This window comes from Microcaecilia unicolor, chromosome 3, assembly GCF_901765095.1.
Source record: "Microcaecilia unicolor chromosome 3, aMicUni1.1, whole genome shotgun sequence".
NCBI lineage: Eukaryota > Metazoa > Chordata > Amphibia > Gymnophiona > Siphonopidae > Microcaecilia > Microcaecilia unicolor.
The window spans coordinates 83075929-83095953 of NC_044033.1; the positions used below are offsets into that span (position 1 = coordinate 83075929).

A 20025-nucleotide genomic window follows, 5' to 3' on the forward strand; every position below is an offset into this window, starting at 1 on the left:
CTTGCTAATTACAATCTTAAAGCATGCACTATGTAAATGTCTACTAATTGCTTATTATTATTGTGTGCCAGAAATGTAGAAGTGAAAAAGTCTCAAAGCAGATAATGCTACACAATTATATAGCTCAAGGCATGGGCTTGGAATAACTTGTTAGAAGGAGCAATCATACTTCAGTCCCTCCCACTTCAGTTCGCTGCCTAAGGTGAAGGAGCACACACATTTTACTCCAGTGATCAGAAAATAATTTTAACATAGCCAGATCCCTCCCGGCACACAATGTGATGACTTTCAAGTCTAAATCAGTATAGCGAGTTGATTAAAGAGCAATTACATCCTTAATTACAGGTTGAAACATGTCTTCACCAGTCATTATGTAACCTTCCAGTTACATACCTCTTATCAAGATGCAGAAAAATTAACCACATGAAAAATTTGAAGGCCATGTAATTTAAAGGTAACAGTTTCACAGGCACACAAACCTTAAAACAGTATAGCTTCCAGGAAGTGCACAAGCAGAAGCTGGTCCAAGAAAGAAACCCTAATCATATTTGCCTTTTACATATAGTAAGACCTCGCTTCCATGTTTCTACATTGCTCCTTCACAAACCAATCAGAATGTTGCTACAAGAGCCATTTCTCTCCTGAAACTCTGCCTCTGCCCCCCACTCCCTCATCATTGGTTCCAACCATCCTCTTCTGCATCAAGCTCATGCCTCACCTTCTCTTTCAAGGCCTCCTTTTCACATATCAAAAGAGGATAGCCTAAACCATCTGTTATCAGCTCCCTTTTCACTGCCCTCTCACTTCCATTTGTCTCCCCCCCCCCCCCCCCCCCCACCACCACCACCACAACATGAAACTTGTTACCTTTTTGGAATATGGTAAATCAAGCCTCTGTGAAGTGTCACTTCTTCACCAAGACCTTTAGGAATCTTCACAAAAACCACCACTTCCTCTGTGGTCTACCAACACAACACCCTTATACAATGGAGATTAAAACAAGGGTAAACTAAAGTGATATCACCCTTACTTCTTCCCAATTAAACATCAAAGGCCCTGTTTACTAAGGCACAATACAGCTTTTAGCATGTACTAAAATCAGCACGTGCTAAACGCTAGAGCCACCCATAGGAATACAGTGCAATCCATTTAAGTGCACGTCAGATAAGCGCATGCTCTGTTTAACTACATGCCATACTTTGGTCTCGTTTTTGGCGCCATCAATTTTTATGGGGACAAACTTCGGTTTAGCGCACCACTGATAAGTGCAAGATTCACTTATATGCATGGTTTAAGACTGCTGCTCCTCTGCAAGAAAGACTCCGCTACGTCGTCTGATGAGCGTTATGGATGACCAGACTGGCAAGGATAAACATGCTGTTGAACTGGCTCGCAATCTATCACTGTTGGATTCCCTACATATGCAGAAAGAAGACTGGAATCATGTTACACAGGCAACCATTGTGAACTGCTACAAGCTGGCAAGCTTTGTTAGGGATGTGGAGAGGGATGAAACAGATGCAGCTGTTGCAAACGCGTCAGGTGAACAGGCTATTGACAAACCCAGCCTGTGTTACTGAAGAGGAGTTTCATCACTACATAGCTGTTGATTACGATCTACAAACAGCTGACGACAGCACTGAGGTCCAGATATGCGCCTACACGCAGGCAACGGCTGATGATGAAACAGATGATGAAATGAGCAGCGAGGCACATGCTGACGAAATTCAACAACCTCCTGTCACTTTTGCAAAAGCGCTGGAGAGTCTCAACGCCGTGCAGGCCTATCTGGAGGCCACTGGATGTCAGTGCTATGACCATTTTTACCGTCTGGCAGACGTAGTCTATGGAACTCACAGACACAAGAGTGTACAAAGGCTATGACTGATTACTTCAAGTAAGCCTAACGTCAGTTAACGGAGACTGTATACTGTACATATAATAAACAGTACTGTACATATGTTTATCAGATGTCAAGCTTCTTTGGGTCACAACGGTTAAGTGCACGCTCTGGTTAACTGCATGTATTTCTTTGGACCAAGACCCTTGCACGTAAGCGGATTGCACTGTATATGTGTTGCTTTAGAATTTAGCACACACTAATGTTTACCATGTGCTAAAACGTTAGTGTGCCCTTACAGCAGCTTAGTAAACATGGCACCAAGTTATCTCTGTGGCAGGAACTGCTCTTTAAACACTTATACTGGTTTTCTAGATGGCTTCTCCAGCCTGCTGAAAGGGGTATAAAAGTATTCATTATATATAGTACACTGTTGTGCCCGACCTATGTTATCTACTAATTGCATTTTATCTCTGCATTAGTGATTACATTCTGTGTTGCAGTCTAAGCCTAGAGCCATTCTACAACATGTTGCCAGGTATGAGAAAAAGTGAAGATACATACCTGTAGCAGGTATTCTCCGAGGACAGCAGGCTGATTGTTCTCACAATTGGGTCGACGTCCGCGGCAGCCCAGGATACCAGCAAAATTTTGCAAGCAAAATAAAAATCTTTAGAGAACGCTCCTGCGTGCGGGCTGAGCGCACCGCGCATTTGCGAACGGCTTCCCGCCCACAGCACGAGCGTGTCATCCCCAGTTTAATAAAAATCAATCAGAAAACTAGAACAACTCCAAAGGGGAGGTGGGTGGGTTTGTGAGAACAATCAGCCTGCTCTCCTCAGAGAATACCTGCTACAGCTTCACTTTCTCCGAGGACAAGCAGGCTGCTTGTTCTCACATGTGGGGTATCCCTAGCACCCAGGCTCACTCAAAACAATGAAGATTGGTCAACTGGGCCTCGCAATGGCGAGGACATAACAGAGATTGACCTGAAAAGAAGCACAACTAAGTGAGAGTGCAGCCTGGAACAGAACAGAAATTGGCCTAGGAGGGTGGAGTTGGATTCTAAACCCATAACAGATTCTGCAGCACCGACTGCCCAAATCGACTGTCGCGTCGGGTATCCTGCTGAAGGCAGTAGTGAGATGTGAATGTGTGGACTGATGACCATGTTGAAGCATGCAAATCTCTTCAATAGAAGCTGACTTCAAGTGAGCCACTGACACAGCAATGGCTCTGACATTATGAGCCATGACATGAGCCTCTAGAGTCAGCCCAGCTTGGGCATAAGTAAAGGATATGCAATCCACTACCCAGAGACTGTGCGTTTTCCGATGGCGACTCCTCTCCTGTTGGGATCAAAAGAAACAAACAACTGGGCGGACTGTCTGTAGGGCTTTGTCTGCTCCAAATAAAAGGCCAATGCTCTCTTACAGTCCAAGGTGTGCAACTTGTCTTCACCAGGGTGAGTATGAGGACGGGTAAAGAATGTTGGCAAGACAATAGACTGGTTCAGATGGAACTCCAACACCACCTTCGGCAAGAACTTAGGGTGAGTGCGGAGGACTACTCTGTTATGATAAAACTTAATATAAGGTGCATGCATTATCAGGGCTTGGAGCTCACCGACTCTACGAGCTGAAGTAACAGCCACCAAGAAAATGACCTTCCAGGTGAAGTACTTCAGATGGCAGGAATTCAGTGGCTCAAAAGGAGCTTTCATCAGCTGGGTGAGAACGACGTTGAGATCCCATGACACTGGTGGAGGTTTGACCGGGGGCTTTGACAAAAGCAAACCTCTCATGAAGCGAACAACTAAAGGCTGTCCAAAGATAGGCTTACCCTCTACACGTTGATGAAAAGCACTAATTGCACTAAGGTGAACTCTTACGGAGTTGGTCTTCAGACTAGACTCTGAGAAGTGTAGAAGGTATTCAAGCAGGGTCCGTGTAGGACAAGAAAAAGAATCTAGGGCCTTGCTGTCACACCAGACGGCAAACCTCCTCCATTTGAAAGAATAACACTTTTTCACGGAATCTTTTCTGGAAGCAAGACCAGGGAGATACCCTCTGAAAGACCCAAGGAGGCAACTTCTAAGCTCTCAACATCCAGGCCGTGAGAGCCAGAGACTGGAGGTTGGGATGTAGAAGCGACCCCTCGTTCTGGGTGATGGTCGGAAAACACTCCAATCTCCACGGTTCTTCAGGGGACAACTCCAGAAGAAGAGGAAACCAGATCTGACGAGGCCAGAAGGGAGTAACCAGGATCATAGTTCCGTGGTCTTGCTCGAGTTTCAGCAAAGTCTTCCCTACTAGAGGTATGGGAGGATACGCATACAGAAGGCCTGCCCCCAATGCAGGAGAAAGGCATCTGATGCTAGTCTGTCGCAGGCCTGAAGTCTGGAATAGAATTGAGGGACTTCTTGATTGATCTGAGTGGCAAAAAGATCCACCGAGGGGGTACCCCACGCTCGGAAGATCTTGTGGACAATGCCCATGTTGAGCAACCACTCGTGAGGTTGCATGATCCTGCTCAACCTGTCGGCCACACTGTTGTTTACGCCTGCCAGATACATGGCTTGGAGAAACATGCCGTGACGGCATGCCCAAATCCACATTCGGACGGCTTCCTGACACAGAGGGCTAGCTCCGGTGCCCCCTGCTTGTTGGTGTAATATATAGCAACCTGATTGTCTGAATCAGAATGATTTGGTTGGACAGCCGATCTCTGAAAGCCTTGAGAGCGTTCCAGATCGCTTGTAATTCCAGGAGGTTGATCTGAAGACCCTTTTCCTGAAAGGACCAAGCTCCTTGAGTGTCCATCTACATGAGCTCCCCACCCTAGGAGGGATGCATCCGTCGTCAGCAGTTTTTGTGACTGAGGAATTTGGAATGGACGTCCCAAGGTCAAATTGGATCGAATGGCCCATCACTGAAGGGAACTGCAAAAGTCGGTGAAGAGATGGATCACATCCTCTAGATCCCCTGTGGCCTGGAACCACTGGGAAGCTAGAGTCCACTGAGCTGATCTCATATGTAGGCGTGCCATGAGAGTAACATGAACTGTGGAAGCCATGTGTCCTAAGAGTCTCAACATCTGCCGAGCTGTGATCTGTTGAGACGCTCGAGCCATGGACACTAGGGCCAAAAGATTGTCTGCCCTTGCCTGGGGAAGATAAGCTCAAGACAACAGAGCACCAATGAACTCTAATTTTTGAACCGGGACAAGATGGGACTTGGGATAATTGATCACGAACCCCAGAAGCTCTAGCACTCGAATAGTCATCCGCATGGACTGTAGAGCGCCTGCCTCCTAGTGCTCTTCACCAGCCAATCGTCGAGATAAGGGAACACAATAACTCCCAGTCTGCGTAGCGATGCTGCAACAACAGCCAGGCACTTTATAAACACCCTGGGCGAAGACGCGAGGCCAAAGGGCAGTACACAGTACTGAAAGTGCCGAGTTCCCAACTGAAATCGAAGATACTTCCTGTGAGCTGGGAGTATCGAGATGTGGGTATAGGCATCCTTTAAGTCCAGAGAGCATAGCCAATCGTTTTCCTGAATCATGGGAAGAAGGGTGCCGAGGGAAACCATCCTGAACTTTTCTCGGACTAGGAATTTGTTCAGGGCCCTTAGGTCTAGGATGGAATGCATCTCCCCTGTTTTCTTTTGCACAAGGAAGCACCTGGAACAGAATTCCAGCCCTTCTTCCCCTGGTGGAACAGGTTCGACCACACTGGCCATTAGAAGGGCGGAGAGTTCCTCTGCAAAGTACCTGCTTGTGCTGGGAGCTGAAGGACTGAGCTCCCGGTGGACAATTTGGAGGCATGGATTCCAGATTGAGAGTGTATCCTAACCGGACAATTTGAAAAACCCACCGGTCGGAGGTTATAAGAGGCCACCTTTGGTGAAAAAATATTAACCTCCCTCCAACCGGTAAGTTGTCCGGAATGGACACTTGCACTGTGGCTATGCTGCACTGGAAGCAGTCAAAAGCCCGTCCCTTGCTTTTGCTGGGGAGTCGCATGGGCCTTAGGCGCACGCTGTTGACGAGAAGGAACGCGCTGGGAATGAGCCTGTGTAGGCTGCCGAGAAGCAGGAGTGTACCTACGCCTATTAAAGGAATAGGGCGCACTCCTCCTCCCTCCAAAAAACCTCCTAGATGAGGAGGTGGTAACAGAAGACGCCCGGCGGGAGAGAGAATCCATAGCATCAAGGTGCTTTTTGATCTGATCGACCACATCCTCTACTTTTTCACCAAAAACATTATCCCCCCGGCAAGGAACATCCGCCATTCGCTGCCGGATCTTATGATCCAGGTCAGAGACACGCAGCCATGAGAGTCTGCGCATCACTATACCATGAGCAGCTATTCTGTATGTCACATCAAAAGTGTCGTAAGTACCCCTGGCCAGGAATTTGACACGCCTTCTGCTGCCTGACCACCTGGTGAAAAGGTTCGGCGAGCTCCGGAGAAAGCGCTTCGACCAAACTGGACAGTTGTCTCACCGAGTTCCGGAAGTGGATGCTCATGTAGAGCTGGTATGTCTGTATCTTGGCTGAGAGCATAGCGGCCTGATACGTCTTCCTCCCAAAAGAATCCAAGGTCCTAGACTCTCTGCCTGGGGGCACCAAGGCATAGTCACTAGTACTCGTGGCTGTCCTGAGAGCAGAATTCACCACCATAGAATTGTGAGGTAGCCAAGACTTCACCATCACCAGCTCTCTACTGGTGGACTCTGTACTGGGACTACTGGATTAGACAGAGGGAACAACCAGTTTCGCGTAAGAACTTCCCTGAGCGTGTTATGCAAGGGAGCCGTTGCAACCTCTGTAGGTGGAGAAGGATAATCTAAGACCTCGAGCATCTCGGCCCTGGGATCATCCACAACCTCCATAGGGAAGGGAATATCCTTAGACATTTCCCGAACAAAGGAGGAAAAAGAAAGACTATCAGGCGGAGACATCCTTCTCTCAATGGGCGGAGTAGGATCAGAGGGGACCCTATAAGACTTTTCTTCAGAAAAGTATCTGGGATCTTCCTCTATCTCCCACAAATGCTCATCCTCGGTATTGGACAAAAGCTCTTTAAGAGCAGCCCGAACCAGTCTCGACATCGAGGAACGACGACCTCGAGGGGAATGTCGAGAAGTCGACCCCTGCCTGGACTGCGGCGAAGCTTCCTCCGCCGACGTCGAAGGAGAGTCGACCCAGGTGGCAGCCGATGCCGAGATCGGGGACCTCACCATAGGCGAAGGACCAGATGCCGCTTCAACAGTCGGTGCAGAAAGCGCAAGCACCCCTGGCACTGAAGTAGACTGGCACAGCCATCCTTCCAGAAGCTCTGGAAGAAGGGCCCTGATGCGCTCGTCGAGAGCCACCATCTGAAAAGGCTGCGGGGCCGGTGGTAAAATCTGTGGGGGGTCGAGAGCCAGTACCAGGCACCTCCTATATAGAGGGTGCACAGTTCTCTCAGCACCAATGCTTCTCGGGTGCCGAATCCCTCGGCTTCCCGGAGCTCTCAGTACCGCACATGGAAGATCGATGACGATGCTTCTTAGCCTTCGCTCGACGCCTGTCGAGACTGCTCGGTACCGAAGAGGAGGACGTGGAATCCTCACGCCTCCTTGGGGCCGGGTCCGACGAAGGTCGGTCCCAGGGGGCCTACATAGCAGTAGTCCTTGAGGCAGGTGGAGACCCACTTGATGCCTCACTGCTTCCAACATGATGTGGTCGTTCGGCAGCCATTACCTGTGCTATCGAAGTCAATGCTTCCCTCAACGTCAACGCCGCCGACGCAGAAGGACCAGACCGATCAGCAAAAAGGTTTTCCCATTGAGCCTCCTGAGACACTTGGGTCCGTTTTTTCATTAAAGGACACAGCTTACAAGCAGCTGGAAGATGACTGGGCCCAAGGCACTGGAGACACCACGAGTGGGAGTCGGTACTCGAGATGGTCCGGTTGCACCGAGTACAACGCTTGAAGCCGCTGGGTGTCCTTGATGACATGGACGGAAACACGGCGGCTGCGAAATTAAAAGACACGATTGTGCCAATTAAAAAGGCACAAAAAAAGGGAAAAAGAAAACCGGGCCGCAACGAAAAGAAAAAAAAAAAAAACTTATACTCGGTGAGAAAACTAAGAAAATAAGGAACTAGTAACTTTTTTTTTAAATTTTGTGAAACTAAATAAAAAATAAAAAAGAAAGAAAGAAGATAAAGAAGTGGTAACGCTAAGGTCTGCCCGTGCGCCGGAGCGTTCTCTAAAGATTTGTATTTTCTTTGCAAAATTTTGCTGGTTTCCTGGGCCTCCGCGGACGTCGACCCAATCGTGAGAACAAGCAGCCTGCTTGTCCTCAGAGAATATCAGTTACAAAACAGCAGGAGATACTAAATAGTGAAGACATACAACCTTGATATACCCAGCTCTCCTGTGTGCAGTGCTTGCCACTGGGACATGGTCTCAAGAGTGTTGGATTGGTTATTATGGGAAAATTAGGTTCTTACCATGATAATTTTCTTTCCTTTAGTCATAGTAGCAGATGAAGCCATTACTTATGGGTTGTGTCCATCAATCAGCAGGGGGAGATAGAGAGCACTCAATTTTTCACAGTGCCTCATGGCCAGCTAGCTCCACTGCAGTATGGCAAACCGCAATGGGAATAACATGAACTTTCCTCACAGCAAACAATGGCCCCTTAACAAGGGCATAAACTCCAAAAAAGGAGGGAATGAACTCATCCTCCACTTTGTATAAACGGAGGGAATACTTGCATCCTCCTGGAGGGAAGAAACTCATCCTCCCAAAACATGAACTGGAGGGAATTAACTCATCCTCCTATAACTGTAACAAGAATCCTGAAGAATGTTTTCCGACTCCCCAAGGAAGGAATATAACTTCAGCAAACAAGAGCAGCACCTAAAATCAGAATCACTGCAATACAATCATACAGGGAGGGCTCATGGCTTCGTCTGCTATGACTAAAGGAAAGAAAATTATCATGGTAAGAACCTAATTTTCCCTTCCTTGTCATCAAGCAGATGAAGCCATTACGTATGGGATGTAACAAAGCAATCCCTAAGATGGGAACAAGCCACACCACGTACTAGCACCTGTGCTCCAAAACGCGCATCCCTCCTGGCAGCCACATCTAGCCTGTAATGTCGGGTGAAAGAGAGCTTAGAAGCCCACGTTGCAGCACTGCAAATCTCATGAAGAGATAGTGCTCCAGTTTCCGCCCAGGAAGAGGAAATTGCTCTTGTGGAATGTGCCTTAAAGGCTTCAGGCGGAGCCCGGCCAGACAGCAGATATGCTGAAAAGATAGCTTCTTTGAGCCAACGGGCAATAGTGGCTTTAGACGCTGAAGACCCTCTGCGAGGACCTGTAAACAGCACAAAAAGATGATCAGAGGTCCTGAAAGAATTTGTAACTGCAACAGAGTCCTGCGCACATCCAAAAGGTGCAACTGCCCAAAGGAATATGGAAACTCCTCCTCAACAAAAGAGGGAAGAAAAACAGGCTGGTTTAGGTGAAACGCCGAAACCACCTTAGGCATGAAGGAAGGCACGGTCCGAACCGTGACCCCTGACTCTGAAAACTGCAGAAAAGGGTCTCTACAGGACAGCGCCTGGAGCTCTGACACCCGTCTCGCCGAGGTAATGGTCACTAAAAAGACGGCCTTCAGTGTCAAATCTTTCTCTGAAGCACACCGAAGCGGTTCAAAGGGAGCCCCCTGAAGGGCCTTCAATACTAACCCCAGGTTCCAAGCTAGACAAGGTGCCCGCACGGGAGGACGGAGCCGAAGCACCCCTCTAAGAAACCGTGCCACATCTGGATGAGCAGCTAAGGACACGCCTTCAACCTTGCCACGCAGGGAGGCCAATGCTGCCACTTGCACCCGCAGGAAATTATAGGCCAAGCCTTTGTGTACACCATCCTGCAAAAAGTCCAGAATCGGCGAGACAGGAGCCCGCAACGGAGAAAGTGCTCTTGAAACACACCAGACTTCAAACTGGCGCCAAATCCTGGCATAAGCCAAGGAAGTGGAGCGCTTACGGGCCTGCAGGAGAGTGGAAATTTACCTTATTTGGAGTAGCCTTTATCTCTCAATTGCGCCCTCTCAATCGCCATGCCATAAGACCAAAGCGGCAGGCATCCTCCATGGCCACCGGACCCTGTGACAACAGGTGCGGAACCAGTGGTAACGGAAAGGGAGCCTCCAACAGCATCTGTCGGAGGTCCGCATACCAAGGCCTCCTGGGCCAAGGCATCCAACCCGGCAGAGCGAGGATCCCTCCATCTGCTGAAGAAGCACGGGACTTTGGCATTGGAACTGGTCACCATAAGACCCATCACTGGCTTGCCCCATTTGGCACATATCTGCAGGAATACATCGTCTGCTAATTCCCACTCCGCTGGATCGATCTGATGCCTGCTTAGATAGTCGGCTTGCACGTTGCTCTGACCTGCAATGTGAGCTGCTGACAGGGACTGTAGATGCAGCTCGGCCCAGTAGCAAATTTGTTCGGCCTGCGCGGCTAGAGCTCTGCACTGAGTGCTGCCTTGTCGATTTATGTAGGCCAAACTGCTTTCGTGAGTCCGACATCACTCGGACAGCCAATCCTTCCAGGGTCACTTGAAAGGCCAGAAGAGCCAGAAACACCGCTTTCAACTCCAGGCGGTTGATAGACCACTCTGACTTGTCGGACGTCCACAGACCCTGGGCATGTTTCCCCTGGCAATGTGCGCCCCAGCCCTTCAGGCTAGCATCTGTCACCACTAGGCACCAATCGGGGAGCGCCAGCGGCATTCCCCGCCGCAACATGCTGTCCGAGAGCCACCACTCCATACTGAGGCGGGCCACAGGGAGCCAAGAAAGTCTGCACTGATAATCCTGAGATACTGGAGACCATCGCAGAAGCAGAGAATACTGTAGAGGTCTCGGGTGCGCTCTCGCCCATGGCACCACTTCCAAGGTGGCCTTCATCGATCCAAACAGCTGAACAACGTCCCAAGCTCGCGGGCGGGGCATCCTCAGGAGCAGACGGACCTGATACTGAAGCTTGCACCGCCTTTGCTCGGGAAGAAACACATAGCCCGAGGCTGTGTCGAACCTGGCCCCCAAATATTCTAGAGATTGCGAAGGGGTCAGGTAACTTTTGGCCATATTAACGACCCAGCCCAGAGATTGAAGGACTGAAACCACTCTGGCTGTAGCTAGATGACTCTCTTTTTCTGAGTCTGCTCTGATGAGCCAGTCGTCTAGGTACGGGTGAACCCGGATACTCTCTCGCCTGAGAAAGGCAGCTACTACCACCATTACCTTGGAGAAGGTTCGGGGAACTGTGGCGAGGCCAAAAGGCAAGGCCAAAAACTGGAAATGTTTTCCCAACACCGCAAACCGCAGAAACTTCTGGTGCGGGGGCCAAATTGGTATGTGCAAGTAAACTCCTTTCAGGTCCAGAGATGTGAGAAACTCTCCTGGCTGTACCGCCGCAATGAGGGAGCGCAGGGTTTCCATGTGAAAATGCCGTACTCTTAAGGACTTTTTAGCTCTTTTAAGTCCAGGATCGGGCGAAAAGACCCGCCTTTTCGTGGCACCACAAAGTAAATGGAGTAGCAGCCTACACCTTGTTCGGCGGGAGGCACCGGGGTCACAGCCCCTATCCGGCACAGACTGTGCAAAGTCTCCGCTACCGCCACCCGTTTGGCGGCAGAACCGCATCGGGACTCCACAAACACGTCTCTCACCGGGGCATCAAATTCTATTCGGTATCAGTCTCTGATCTGGTCCAAGACCCACTGATCTGCGGAGATTTTGGCCCACTCCTCGAAAAAGAGGGAAAGTCTTCCTCCGATGACAGGAAACGAGGAGGGGGCCGGCGCACCATCATTGAGAGGGTCGCCCCTGAACTCTAGGCCTTGAACCGGCAGCTGCGGAACGTTTGTCCGAGCGAAAGGAGTTTCTCTGCTGAAAGCGGGCACGCGAAGTGAACCCAGCAGCATGCCCCGGGCGGTACCTTCTAGCTTCACGGAAGCGAGGTCTGTAAGAGGAGCGGACCGCCTGACCCTTAGAGGAAGGCTTCGGCCTATCTTCGGGCAAGTGCTGAGGTTTGGAATCCCCCAGGCCTTTAACAATGTTTTCCAGCTGTTCACCAAACAGGAGAAGGCCTTGAAAGGGCAACTTCACCAACCTTTGCTTAGAGGCCATGTCCGCCGCCCAATGTCGTAGCCAAAGAGTGCGGCGAGTTGCCACTGCTACAGCCATTTGTTTAGCCAAAGCTCTGACCATATCATAAAGGGCGTCAGCCAAAAAGGACAAGGCCGACTTCATCCGCGGAGCCACTTCAGATAAGGTCTCCGCTCCATCACCGGGCTGTTCCACTGCCTGCTGTAACCAAGCCAGGCAGGCTCTAGCAGCATAACAACTGCATGCAGACGCCCGAACAGTGAGACCTGCCAAATCAAAGGACCGCTTCAGAGCTGAATCAAGCCTGCGGTCTTGAATATCCTTCAGGGCAACACCTCCTTCAACAGGGAGGGTAGTTCTCTTTGTCACAGCCGTGACCATGGCATCCACTTTAGGCATTGCAAAGCGAGCCAAATGTTCTTCACTCAGAGGGTATAATTGCCCCATAGCCCTGGCAACCTTCAAAGGTCCCTCGGGGTCAGCCCATTGAACCGAAATAAGCTCTTGGATGGAGTCATGCAAAGGAAAGGCTTGAGCAGGCTTTCTGGTACTAGCCATCCTTGGATTAACAGAGGAGGCTGTACCACTCCCAGGATCTTCAATCGAGAGGGCTTGTAAGGCATCTGAAATAAGCGCTGGCAGCTACTCGCGGTGGAAAATCCTCACTGTAGACAGATCATCAAGCTCCTGTGGCAATTCTGCACCCGACTCTGGCTCCTCAGCCCAAGAAGTTCTGCCAGACACCTCAGAATCCTCATAGCAGAGGCAAAAAGAGGTAAATAAAAACACTCCGGAGGCTCAGGTAAGTGGGAAAGGCAGGGAAAGGCGAACCAATGTGCCTGCATCCAGAGTGGGAAAGGACAGGGAAAAGCAAGCTAATATGTCCACATCCACGAGGGCATGGGTAAGGCAGGAAAAGGGCTGACATGTGCCTTCAAAGTGAAGCTGCTATAGCCTCTAACACCCCGGCTAACAACTGGCAAGCCAGGAGCCACCCCCAAGCAGATTTTTGATGGAGCTCGAAGAAGCTGCAGCCACCCTGCTTGGGGAGATAGAGAATACTTAAGAGGCAGTGGAGCTTGCTGGCCATGAGGCACTGTGAAAAATTGAGTGCTCTCTATCTCCCCCTGCTGGTTGATGGACACAACCCATACGTAATGGCTCCATCTGCTTGATGACAAGGAAGTTAACTTTTGCACTTTTTTTTTAAAATAAATCAGTGCTACTTGCCATTAACCACTGAAAAAAGCATGAGTTAAATCCAAAATCCCTTCCTATTCTGAACAGCACAGTCTTCAAGAGGTAACATTTATCACACTAAATCAGGGACTCGCAACCTAGTCCTCGGGACACACCCAGCCAGTCAAGTGTTCAGGATATCTACAATGAATATGCATGAAAGAGATTTGCTTACAATGAAGGTAGCACAAGCAAATTTATCTTATGCTTATACACTGTGGGTATCCTGAAAAACTGATTGGCTGGGTGTGTTCTTAAGACTGAATCAAGAAACACTTCACTAACAGACCTAGAGGACATGGTCATTTTAGTCCAAAAATCTCAGTACTTTACGGACTGTTGTATACGGTTTGGTGTTATATATAACAACTCTTATTGGCTTTACTCATTATGCTGCTCTCTCTTTATTGACCTGAATTATGTTGTTGTGTTAATGTCTGTAAATCACCTTCAGCAATTAATTTCTCTTTGGAAATGCCATCTATAAATAATGTAACTAAATATTAAGAAACCATGTTCTAACATTGTCCCTGTAGATGCCACATGTATGTATTAGCTCCCTTGGGTTCTGTGCCATTTATAGATTCTGTCATATTGAAAGACTGGCATGAGACTGACTCATAAAGATGTGTGAAAAAGCTTTTCTTTTCCAAACAATTTTGGCAAATTTGTTCCTTTTCTGAAAAAAAGCTTAGACCATAAGGATTCACAGACAAATACTGAAAGTGGTCAAAATCTGATGAAAATAAAACTAAAGTGAATGACAATATGAGTTGAGAGTGAAATACTGGGGCACTGGTGGGGAATGGCCAAGATGGCATTCAGGCAGGAAGCTTATTTATTTATTTATTTGTTTGTTACATTTGTATCCCACATTTTCCCACCTATTTGTAGGCTCAATGTGGCTTACATAGTACTAGAGCGGCGTTTGCAGACTCCGGTGTAAACAAATACAGTGATGATTGTGGTAAGATAAGGGAGGTCCTTGATATTTCTGTAAAATAGTTTATTATCTTATGATGCCTACACACAAGGAGAAACTCTGGGGTCCTCTTCCCCTGAAGTCAGAGCCTCTGGCACTTAGGCAAGCTCCAATTACAGCCTTTGCAAGACCCTCTTCAGTGATATCCAACACACATGCGGTAGCTGTGGTGGAGAAGAGCTCAGACATGGAGGGTGAGGTTTTGCTCAGCCAATGTTCTCCTGAAATCCTTATGATACTGCAGAGGATGATGGGAACTGAGCCAGCATATGCAAGATCTCAGTGAACATGAACCAGAATTTGGAGGGACAGCTTGATCTCACTTTTGCACTGGAGACAGCATTGGCTTCGGCCTCGTCAAAAATTGGGAATGATGAGGCAGTAGTCGTCATGACATCGATGGGAACCTCAGAAATACAACAAGAAGCACTGGCTTCTTTAGTGAGTTGAGGTTTGGATGTTGGCCTGTTACAACCACTGACTAAATGATCGATAACACTTGACTGACTGGAATGCTCTTTACTCTCTTCATAAATTAAGTGTGGCTGCTATCTTGGCAAATGGGGCTGACTCTGCTCCTATTAAAGAACTAAATGTTTGATTAAATGCTCAGGAAAAGAAAGCCCGGGAGTTTGAAGCATCTGTCATCCAGATTAAGGCAACACAGACTCAAAGTTGTGCAACATAAAATTTTTTTTTCCCGTGAGACTGAGAATTTGGATAACAGGGCTTGTGCCTTAAAACTGAGATGGCTGAATTTTCCATGTGTTACGTTAGCTACCCCTCATGAAACTTTTCATAAGTTTTGAGGCATAAATTTAATATCTCCACTTCAGAAATTAGATTATTTGCCTGTTGCAAATAGGCAAGCAGCTGTTTCTTCACTAGTGGAATCGGATGTTTCTTCTGATGTTCTTAACTGCATTGTTTCAAAGTTCTCAGGACAAAGTTTCATACAGCAACATCAGTAGGAACTTTTTATGTTTCTTCAGGATAAAGAAGCTATGTTACATTTACACTATAGATATTCTGTGGTATCCTTTTTAGAAGACAAAGTTTTATTTCCAAATGTATCCTGTTGGACACAAGACCAATGGAAAACATTTCTTCTTCTATATCAAAAGATGTTAACCATGGGAGCTAGATGTCAACTGTGCTGTGTACATGTAAGTTCATTTTCAAATGTGACATTTCTTTGAACCTTCTCAGTTGATTTTTTGGAGACAATCATCAAATGACCTAAGCATTCCAGACTTAAGGGTCCTTTTACTAAGGTACACTAATGGATTTAGCATGCGCTAATGATTAGCATGTACTGAATGAGAAGACGCCCATTATATCCCTAAGGGTGTCTTATCATTTACGCGCTAAATTCATTAGTGCACCTTAGTAAAAGGACCTGTTAGTCGGCTAAAATTCCAGGAACTGATGTAGTAGGAGAGGTTTTCATTTGTATTAGTTTCGTTAACTAGCAGCTTCTCATGTTAATACACTGACTGCCCCCCACCCCCACTCCATTGGTTGGTGTTACCTGTATATGTTATGCCTATCTGTTCTTTTTCTTTCTTTTCTCTATAGGCAAAGTTTCTGTGCAAAGTTTTATGCTTTGCGATTATAAGTATTAATACATTAAAAACAAACCAAAAAAAAAAGTGAAATACTAGATGCTATGGGGTCATGTAATGTATAGTGACAGTTGGCCTTAATACTGAGTGATTGTGCAGATCATCAGATTTTGTGCTTTATGTTTTTATACATGTTATAAGTACATAAGTAATGCCACACTGGGAAAAGACCAAAGGTCATCGAGCCCAGCATCCTGTCCATGACAGCGGCCAATCCAGGCCAAGGGCACCTGGCGAGCTTCCCAAACATACAAACATTCTATACATGTTATTCCTGGAATTGTGGATTTTTCCCAAGTCCATTTAGTAGTGGTTTATGGACTTGTCCTTTAGGAAACCGTCTAACCCCTTTTTAAACTCTGCTAAGCTAACCGCCTTCACCACGTTCTCCGGCAACGAATTCCAGAGTTTAATTATGCGTTGGGTGAAGAAAACTTCTCTCAGATTTGTTTTAAATTTACTACTATTTAAACTCAACATCATAACCAAATAACTGAACAAATGCAAATATTCCAAAACAGGAACAAATTGACAAGTGTGTGAAAAACACAAACAAAATTATAAGGCTGGCCCTGTGTACCAAACTGCAGGACATCCAAATTTGGAGTTCCTGTTCAATAGGGCTGACCGAACCAGCGCAAACTTCAGGGATGTGGGCCGAAGCCCATGGAGGAAGGGTAGAACGTCACTGCTATAGTGGTAGCTCCTACCAAAAGGTGCAACTTGGAGGCATAGGAGCCAACTTTTCAAAATGATTTGGGGTGCTAAACCCAATGGAAATTACCTCTCCTTCGGCAAAGCCAAGCAGTTTGTTCAATAGTGGAGGAACCATTACTCCTACTATGGGACCAACAAAGGTATCCTGATCACCACTGGCTCGTTTTTTTTTTTTTTTGAATTTACGCAATTCCCTAATCAATAACACAAGAACAAAACTTGACCAGGCAAGGTACTGTAGAAACAGGAACTAAAAGTGAAAAACCAACAATTAGTAGAAACTTTTTCTACAACAACTTTATGTTCCCTTTAGGCTTCAATGTAAGGAGAAAATCAAGAGCAAGTCCTGGAGCAGAGCCCAAAATAGGTAAATAGAGAAAAAGAGGATGGGAGTGGGGATACAGAGAAGCTACAAGCTTACATAAGAAATTTAAATGGATCAGTCTCAAAAAAATACATACTTTGCAGCAAAAATAATAGTAATACTTTCACAAGCAAAACACAATTGAACTTGTCCTCCAAGGGATAAAATTTCTTGTGCAATCTCACTTAAATTATTATTATTATTTGTTGCATTTGTATCCCACATTTTCCCACCTATTTGCAGGCTCAATGTGGCTTACATTGTTTCGTAATGGCGATCGCCATTTCCGGAATCCATAAGTTCATATCTATGGCTGAAATATGAACTAATACAAGGGTTCTCAAACTTCTTCGGTTCACAGCACCCTTAGTGTCTGAGACCCAGTCACATGGATCTCTATCCCCCCCCCCCCCCCCCCCCCGCCAGCCACATGGGTCTTCACACACACACACACACACACACACACGGCCACATATGTCTCCCTTTCCCTGCAGCCTCCTGTTCTAAGAAAGTCCAGCACACCTCTCCTCCCGTAAATCCAGCACACCTCAGTCTTCCCCAAATCCAGCATCACTAGCTACCTTCCTTCCTGCAGATCCTGCTGCTTCCTTCTCCTTCCCACCGCTGCCATTGCAGTGCTTGCAGCTTACATATTCGGACCGTCCGCAATTCACAAAGGCAGGCACTTCAGGGCTTTCCCAGTCTGCTGAATCCAGCCCTCCCTGATGCAAATTCCTGTTGTGAGGCCCGGACACGGTAGAGGGAAGTCCCCACAGTGCCTGTGTGAAAAACAGATGGCTTGAAAATGTAAGCTGCAAGCACTGCAGCGGCGGCGGAGGAGGAAGAAGCAGGAAGAGACAGATTCTGGACCTGTGGAAGGGGAAAGTAGGGAGTGATGCTGGATTGTAGGCGGCAAGAAGGGAGGTCAAGATGTGCTGCGGCACTCCTGAGAGTTCACTGCGGCGCACCAGGGTGCTGCGGCACACAGTTTGGGAAATGCTGAAATAATACTTGAAGGAAGATAAAGGTAACCAACAAAGTGCCCCACCTGGCTTCCCCCATTGCCTACATTTAAACAGGCAAAAAAAAAAAAAAAAAAAAAAAAAAAAACACGGCTTAGTAAACATGGGGGTAAAAGTAGATCTACTATCATCCGCTATGTAATAGGACTATGCATTAATTTGAAACATTTTCAGTGTTCTCTTTAACCTGAAATAGCATAAAATAAAATCTGAAATTTTGTTCCCCTCCCCTCCCCCCCGCTTGTCAATACTGCACCCTATTGCACAACAGAATGCAATATTTGAGCAATATGGCACATTACTGATGACACTACCACCTGAAACAAACAAAAAGGAAAATAAAAAGAAATCAGAAAACTAAACAAAATAATTTTTGGCCTGCACATCATCTCTATATATAAAAGGCACCACCAACGTTCTAAATGAAGCCTCCAGCCGGAAGTGTGAAGGGGGAGAGATATCCGGTTTCCCCATGAGTGTCTGCCCCGCCCTCGCTCTCTCTGTAACACAAACAGCAAAGCACGAAATCAAATCGCTCTCTCTGTAACAGTGAAGGACTCAGAGGGGGAGGGGAGAGAGGGCTGAAGCCCTCACTATCGCTGTAACACAAACACAGCAGGCAACACTGAAGGACTCGACTCCGAGGGGGGAGGGGACAGAGAGCACAGGGGAAGGGAGAGAGGGCAGAGGGCAGGGACACACACACTCCCACATGCACACAGAAGAAAACCTTGCTAGCCCCAGTTTCATTTGCATCAGAAACGGGGCTTTTTTTTACTAGTGTCAGTATAATTGTGAGAAATACAGTTTCAACTTTGGTAAAGGGTATTTCAAAGAAAAAAAGTAAAAGGTTACATCAGATCCTGCAGAACCATATACGGCTTGCTCAGTCTGAAAAAAGCACCCACCACATACCAGCAACTTCCACTGGTGTCTGAGACTTGCACTTTAGCTTCTTGCCTGGCAGAGTCTGGAAACACTATCCCTGGGATTCTATATATCGAAGTGAAATTTCCACGCAGAAATTAAAGTGTATTCTATAACAGTGCACATAAGCTAACTGGTTAGCATGCTAAGCAGCATAGATAATTGGTATGTTAACAACCAATTATCAGAACTCGCTTGCATCAATTAGAATTTACACGCAGAACTGTCTAAGCGTATTCTGTAATGTGGTGCGTGTACATTCTAAGTCACATAGTTAAAAAGCGGGTATGGCCATGGATATGGAATGGGCAGGTCATAGGCGTTTCTAAAATCTATGCGCATTATTATAGAATACACCCGGTTCATGCATAATTTAGTAACACCGTTTTACTTGGCATAATTTCCTGTGACTAAATTTAGTCACACAGAGCAGCGCTCAGCATATTCTACATACCATGTGGAAATTTAGCCTTGTTCTATAAAGTACGTCTAAATTATGGCGTACATTATAGAATATACTTAGGGGAATTTCATTTTAGGCGTGATATAGAGAATCTAGTCCTATATGAAGAACACATTCAGTATCACAGGTAAGGCAGTTCAGTACCCCATTGATTATTTCAGAATAAACCAATTCATTACATTGACTATTTTCTTTTGACTTCTGCAATTAGAAAAACAACAAGTAGTAGTAAACAGAGAGTATAGTACATGCATCCACTATCAACTAGTCATTAAGTCGTGCATATCAAAGAGAAGTATGCAAAAAGAAAATATCTGAGATATAGGCTTTTTGTAATAAAATTAATGAATTATAATTAGGGCTTCTGATTTTAGGTTTTAACCAGTAAATACTAAGGGGCCCTTTTACCAAGGGGTTGTAGGGCTATCGCCAGCTTGGTATGCTGTGAATCGGCACTACCGCCGGCTCACCCAAGATCCCAGTGGTAGTTCCAGGTCTCCCACGCACAATTTCCACTGCTAGAAAATACTTTATTTTCTAGCACCAGGGGTGTACCTGGAAATAATCGGACAGCACCGCTCACTGCCCAATTACCACTGAAGCCCTCACCACTTCCTAAACAGGAGGTGGTAAGGGCTCCAGCAGTAAATTACT

The 20025-nt window shown here is 46.8% G+C and overlaps 1 protein-coding gene across 2 annotated transcripts in view; it reads right to left on the minus strand.

Annotated features, from left to right (window-relative positions):
* LCLAT1 (lysocardiolipin acyltransferase 1) overlaps positions 1-20025 on the minus strand; it is a 536959-nt gene that overhangs the window by 498172 nt on the left and 18762 nt on the right. The window lies entirely within an intron of this gene.